Below are 7,541 nucleotides of genomic sequence, written 5' to 3'. Positions count from 1 at the left end.
TAAGGTGAATGCACCAATTTGTAAGTCGCTCTGGATAAGAGCGTCTGCTAAATGACTTAAATGTAAATGTAATGTGGTGTAGGTGTCCTGGAGGGCAGGTAGTTTGCCCCCGGTGATGCGTTGTGCAGACCTCACTACCCTCTGGAGAGCCTTACGGTTGTGGGCGGAGCAGTTGCCGTACCAGGCGGTGATACAGCCGACAGGATGCTCTCGATTGTGCATCTGTAGAAGTTTGTGAGTGCTTTTGGTGACAAGCCGAATTTCTTCAGCCTCCTGACGTTGAAGAGGCGCTGCTGCGCCTTCTTCACAACGCTGTCTGTGTGGGTGGACCAATTCAGTTTGTCCGTGATGTGTACACAGAGGAACTTAAAACTTTCCACCTTCTCCACTACTGTCCCGTCGATGTGGATAGGGGGTGCTCCCTCTGCTGTTTCCTGAAGTCCACAATAATCTCCTTTGTTTTGTTGACGTGAGTGTGAGGTTATTTTCCTGACACCAAACTCCGAGGGCCCTCACCTCCTCCCTGTAGGCCGTCTCGTCGTTTTGGTAATCAAGCCTACCACTGTAGTGTCGTCCGCAAACTTGATGATTGAGTTGGAGGCGTGCATGGCCACGCAGTCGTGGGTGAACAGGGAGTACAGGAGAGGGCTAAGAACGCACCCTTGTGCGGCCCCGGTGTTGAGGATCAGCGGTGGAGATGTTGTTACCTACCCTCACCACCTGGGGGCGGCCCGTCAGGAAGTCCAGGACCCAGTTGCACAGGGCGGGGTCGAGACCCAGGGTCTCGAGCTTGATGACGAGTTTGGAGGGTACTATGGTGTTAAATGCTCTGTAGTCGATGAACAGCATTCTCACATAGGTATTCCTCTTGTCCAGATGGGTTAGGGCAGTGTGCAGTGTGGTGTTCGATTGCGTCGTCTGTGGACCTATTGGGTCGGTAAGCAAATTGGAGTGGGTCTAGGGTGTCAGGTAGGGTTGTGAGACGGTAGATAATGGTCCTTGACTAGTCTCTCAAAGCACTTCATGATGACGGAAGTGAGTGCTACGGGGCGGTAGTCGTTTAGCTCAGTTACCTTAGCTTTCTTGGGAACAGGAACAATGGTTGCCCTCTTGAAGCATGTGGGAACAGCAGACTGGGGAGCTTGTGGAAGGCTACCCGAAACGTTTGACCCAAGTTAAACAATTTAAAGGCAATGCTACCAAATACTAATTGAGTGTATGTACACTTCTGACCCACTGGGAATGTGATGTAAGAAATGAAAGCTGAAATAAATCATTCTCTCTACTATTATTCTGACATTTCACAGCCTTAAAATAACATGGTGATCCTAACTGAGCTAAAGCTGGGAATATTTACTAGTATTAAATGTCAGGAATTGTGAAAAACTGAGTTTAAATGTATTTGGCTAAGGTGTATGTAAACTTCCGACTTCAACTGTACATGTTGGATAAAAAATGTCACAACATTATGTTAAAGCATGCAGTTTATTAGGCTTGATTAAATAAATTATGATGAACTTCACAGGGTGTTGAAAGTGCATGGTGATGAGCTTGATGCTCCTTTCAATAAATATTGAGGGTCTTATTCTGGTGACATGATGATCGATGGCTGCCGTTTTACAAATAAAAATGATCTTGCTGATACAGTGTGGGTATAACCTACATGATGAGATTATTATGAACAAAAGTGTCCATGATAAGATTATTATGGACAAAAGTGTCCATAATAATCTCATCATGTAGGTTATACCCACACTGTATCTGCGAGCTGTTGGCTCGTGCGCATGTGCCAATTCCAGAGTGGGTATTATCTTTATGCAGATTTTTGAATATTCGCATGCAAATCTGTCACCATTGGATGGAAACCTAGCTATATACACCCTATGGACTCTGGCAAGTGCGCTAGTCCAGTGTCACTTTGATTATGCCTGCACATCATGGTTCACCAGCAACCCCAAACATCTCAAGTATAAGCTACAGACCAGCCAAAACCAGCTTGTAAGAATTGTACTTAAACTACCCCTCACGCTCATCTGGTGGTTGAACATTTTAAGCAGCTAGGCTGGCTATCTGTGGAAAAAATAGTATTATTAATTTAGCTAGGTCTGCTCCACAGAATTATCATGGACTCAGCCCCCAAGTACCGATCCAACTTTACTGAGCAAAAATATAAACACAACATGCAACAAAGATTTTACTGAGTTACAGTTCATATAAGGAAATCAGTCAATTTAAATAAATGAATTAGGTCTGTTGGTCACAGATACCTTAAAAAAAAGGTAGGGGCATGGATCAGAAAACCAGTCAGTATCTTGTGTGACCACCATTTCCCTCATGCAGCGTGACACATCTCCTTCGCATAGAGTCGATCAGGCTGTTGATTTTGGCTGTGTGACGTTGCTGGATATTGGCAGGAACTGGAACCCGCTGCCGTACACGTCGAACCAGAGCATCCCAAACATGCTCAATGATCTAAATATACTTTCCTGCAAAACTCCCCACCCAATGTGGTACGGATCTGCTATTTTTATACGTTATAACTGGAACCTCCACCAGCAGCTTGCCAGCTAACTAGCTACTAGCTAGTAGTCACTGTTAGCCACGGCTAGCAGACTTCACCTTTAGCTCGGTCACCAGCCAGCTTTAGCTCGGTCGACACCTGCCAGTCTGCACAGCGTGATATCGGACTGCTTTTCTCCAACACATCACCGGATTCCTGCCTCAAGCTCTGGGCCATTACACCGGATCATCGCAGCTAGCTAGCTGCAATCGAGTGGCTACCGCTGGCTAACGCATCTGTCCCGAATCAAGAACAAGTTAGCCTTGAGCTAGCCTTGAGCTAGGCCCATCACCCGGCTAGCCGAAGAGGTATACCCGCTAATTTGTGGGCTACAATTCCTCTTTTGCCAATTGGCCTGGACCATTTATTGCCGACAAGGAGCCCTGCCGATCCATCACGACTGGTCTGCCAACGTAATCGTCCGATGTGGTTTCAACAGGCTTTTCCATTGCGTTGTCACCGAAGACCCTACTGCTAGCCCCGGCCCGCTAGCTTTCTGAACGCCATGCCTCCCGCTCGCCTAGCATAGTGGCGACTACTGAACGGCTCCCGGACTCACCTATTGCTGCTCATTAGACCCTATGATCACTCGGCAACACATGCCTCTCTCTAATGTCAATATGCCTTGTCTTCCGCTGTTTCRGTTAGTTATTGTTTTATTTCACTGTAGAGCCCCTAGTCCAGCTCAACATGTCTTAGATAGCTCTTTTGTCACACACCCCACACACGGGAGACCTCACCTGGCTTAGCTGGTGTCTCTAGAGATGCAAGCAATCTCATCGTCACTCAATGCCTAGGTTTACCCACACTGTACTCACATCCTACCATACCCTTGTCTGTACATTATGCCCTGAATCTATTCTACCATGCCCAGAAATCTGCCCCTTTTACTCTCTGCCTTTAGCCGTACCCTTCTCCTACTCCTCCTCTGTTCCTCTGGTGATGTAGAGGTTAACCCTGGCCCTGTAGCCCCCAGCATCACACCTATTCCCCAGGCGCTCTCATTTGTTGACTTCTGTAAACGTAAAAGCCTTGGTTTCATGCATGTTAACATCAGAAGCCTCCTCCCTAAATTTGTTTTATTCACTGCTTTAGCACACTCCGCCAACCCTGATGTCCTAGCCGTGTCTGAATCCTGGCTCAGGAAGGCCACCCAAAATTCTGAAATTTCCATTCCCAACTACAACATTTTCCATCAACTGCCAAAGGGGGCAGAGTTGCAATCTACTGCAGAGATAGCCTGCAGAGTTCTTTCTGTCATACTATCCAGGTCTGTGCCCAAACAGTTCGAGCTTCTACTTTTAAAAATCCAACTTTCCAGAAATAAGTCTCTCACTGTTGCCGCTTGTTATAGACCCCCTCAGCCCCCAGCTGTGCCCTGGACACCATATGTGAATTGATTGCCCCCCATCTATCTTACGAGTTCATACTGTTAGGTGACCTAAACTGGGATATGTTTAGCACCCCAGCTGTCCTACAATCTAAACTAGATGCCCTCAATCTCACACAAATTATCAAGGAACCTACCAGGTACAAACCTAAATCAGTAAACATGGGCACCCTCATAGATATCATCCTGACCAACTTGCCCTCTAAATACACCTCTGCTGTCTTCCACCAGGATCTCAGCGATCACTGCCTCATTGCCTGCGTCCGTAAGGGGCCCGCGGCCAAACGACCACCCCTCATCACTGTCAAACACTCCCCTAAACACTTCAGCGAGCAGGCCTTTCTATTCGACCTGGCCCGGGTATCCTGGAAGGATATTAACCTCATCCCATCAGTAGAGTATGCCTGGTTGTTCTTAAAAAGTGCTTTCCTCACCATTTTAAATAAGCATGCCCCATTCAAAAAAGGTAGAACTAGGAATAGATATAGCCGTTGGTTCACTCCAGACTTGACTGCCCTTGACCAGCACAAAAACATCCTGTGGCGTACTGCATTAGCATCGAATAGCCCCCGCGATATGCAACTTTTCAGGGAAGTCAGGAACCAATATACACAGTCAGTTAGGAAAGCTAAGGCTAGCTTTTAAAACAGAAATTTGCATCCTGTAGCACTAATTCCAAAAAGTTTTGGGACACCATAAAGTCCATGGAGAATAAGAGCACCTCCTCCCAGCTGCCCACTGCACAGGCTAGGAAATATTGTCACCACCGATAAATCTACGAAAATCGAGAATTTCAATAAGCATTTTTTCTACGGCTGGCCATGCTTTCCACCTGGCAATCTCTACCCTGGCCAACAGCTCTGGACCCCCCGCAGCAACTTGCCCAAGCCCCCCCCCCCCCCCCCCCCCCCCCCCCCGTTTATCCTTCACCCAAATCCAGATAGCTGATGTTCTGAAAGAGCTGCAAAATCTGGATCCCTACAAATCAGCTGGGCTAGACAATCTGGACCCTCTCTTTCTAAAATTATCCGCAGAAATTGTTGCAACCCCTATTACTAGCCTGTTCAAACTCTCTTTCGTATCGTCTGAGATCCCCAAAGATTGGAAAGCTGCCGTGGTCATCTCCCTCTTCAAAGGGGAGACACTCTAGACCCAAACTGTTACAGACCTATATCCACCCTGCCCTGCCTTTCTAAAGTCTTCGAAAGCCAAGTTAACAAACAGATCACCGACCATTTTGAATCCCACCGTACCTTCTCCACTATGCAATCTGGTTTCCGAGCTGGTCATGGGTGCATCATAACCGCCATAGATAAAAGACAGTACTGTGCAGCTGTTTTCATCAACCTGACCAAGGCTTTCGACTCTGTCAATCACCACATTCTTATCGACAAACTCAATAGCCTTGGTTTCTCAAATTACTGTCTCGCCTGGTTCACCAACTACTTCTCAGATAGAGTGTGTCAAATCGGAGGTGTGTCAAATCGGAGGGCCTGTTGTCTGGATCTCTGGCAGTCTCTATGGGGGTGCAACAGGGTTAAATTCTCAGGCCTAATCTTTTCTCTGTATATATCAATGATATCGCTCTTGCTGCTGGTGATTCTCTGATCCACCTCTACGCAGATGACACCATTCTGTATACATCTGGCCCTTCCTTGTACACTGTTTTAACAAACCTCCAAACGAGCTTCAATGCCATACAACACTCTTTCCGTGGCCTCCAACTGCTCTTAAATGCTAGTAAAACTGGTTGCTGCCTAGCATCACTACTCTGGACGGTTCTGACTTAGAACATGTGGACAACTACAAATACCTAGGTGTCTGGATAGACTGTAAACTCTCCTTCCAGACTCACATTAAGCATCTCCAATCGGAAATTAAATCTAGAATCAGCTTCCTATTACGCAACAAAGCCTCCTCCACTCATGCTGCCAAACATACCCTCGTAAAACTGACTATCCTACCGATCCTTGACTTCACAAATAGCCTCCAACACTCTACTCAGCAAATTGGATGTAGTCTATCACAGTGCCATCCGTTTTGTCACCAAAGCCCCATACACTACCCACCACTGCGACCTGTATGCTCTCGTTGGCTGGCTCTCGCTACATATTCGTTGCCTAACCCACTGGCTCCAGGTCATCTATAAGTCTTTGCTAGGTAAAGCCCCGCATTATCTCAGCTCACTGGTCTCCATAGCAACACCCACGCGCTGCAGCAAGTATATTTCACTGTTCATCCCCAAAGCAAACACCTACTTTGGCCGCCTTTCCTTCCAGTTCTCTGCTGCCAAATACTGGAAAGAATTGCAAAAAATCACTGAAGCTGGAGACTTATATCTCCCTCATTAACTTTAAGCATCATCTGTCAGAGCAGCTTACCAATCACTGTACCTGTACACAGCCCATCTGTAAATAGCACACCCAACTACCTCATTCCCATATTGTTATTTTTTTTGTTGCTCTTTTGCACCCCAGTTTCTCTCCTTGCACACATCATCTGCACATCCATCACTCAAGTGTTAATGCTAAATTGTAATTATTTCGTCACTATGGCCTATTTATTGCCTTACCTCCCTAAGCTTACTACATTTGCACACACTGTACATAGATTTTTATATTGTGTTTTTGACTGTATGTTTGTTTATCCCATGTGTAACTCTGTGTTGTTGTTTGTGTTGCACTACTTTGCTTTATCTTGGCCAGGTCGCAGTTGTAAATGAGAAAAGAAAACAATGGGTGACATGTCTTGCGAGTATGCAGGCCATGGGAGAACTAGGACATTTTCAGCTTCCAGGAATTGTGTGCATTATGTGGCTGTGCATTATCATGCTGAAACATGAGGTGATGGTGGCAGATGAATGGCATGACAATGGGCCTCAGGATCTCGTCACAGTATCTCTGTGCATCTCTGTGCATTCAAATTGCCCTCGATAAAATGCAATTTTGTTCATTGTCCTTAGCTTATGCCTGCCCATACCATAACCCCACCGCCACCATGGGGCATTCTGTTCCCAAAGTTGACATCAGCAAACCACTCGTCCACATGACTCCATACACGTGGTCTGCGGTTGTAAGGTCAGTTGGACGTACTGCTAAATTCTTTAAAATTATGTTGGAGGCTTATGGTAGAGAAATTAACATTAAATTATCTGGCAATAGCTCTGGTGGACATTGCTGCAGTCAGTATGCCAATTGTATGCACCCTCAATACTTGAGACATCTGTGGTATTGTCTTGTGTGACAAACTTGCGCATTTTAGTGCACCTGTGTAATGGCCATGCTGTTTAATCAGCTTCTTGATATGCCACACCTGTCAGGTGCATGGATTATCTTGGCAAAGGAGAAATGCTCACTAACAGGGATGTAAACATATTTGTTCACAAAATTTGAGAGAAATAAGGTTTTGTGCATATGCAACACTTCTGGGATCTTTTATTTCAGCTCATGAAACATGGGACCAATACTTTACATGTTGTGTTTATATTTTTGTTCAGTGTCTTTTTCATTTGTTAGAGATGTCCACCAGCATAATACCAGACACTCTAATATTCACTGTTTTATCTGGTAAGAACACATTTTAATATACCGG

The sequence above is a fragment of the Salvelinus sp. IW2-2015 genome, linkage group LG17, assembly GCF_002910315.2.
Source record: "Salvelinus sp. IW2-2015 linkage group LG17, ASM291031v2, whole genome shotgun sequence".
Lineage (NCBI taxonomy): Eukaryota > Metazoa > Chordata > Actinopteri > Salmoniformes > Salmonidae > Salvelinus > Salvelinus sp. IW2-2015.
The sequence above is the reverse complement of the archived record's forward strand: the minus strand, read 5'-3'. Positions refer to the sequence as shown.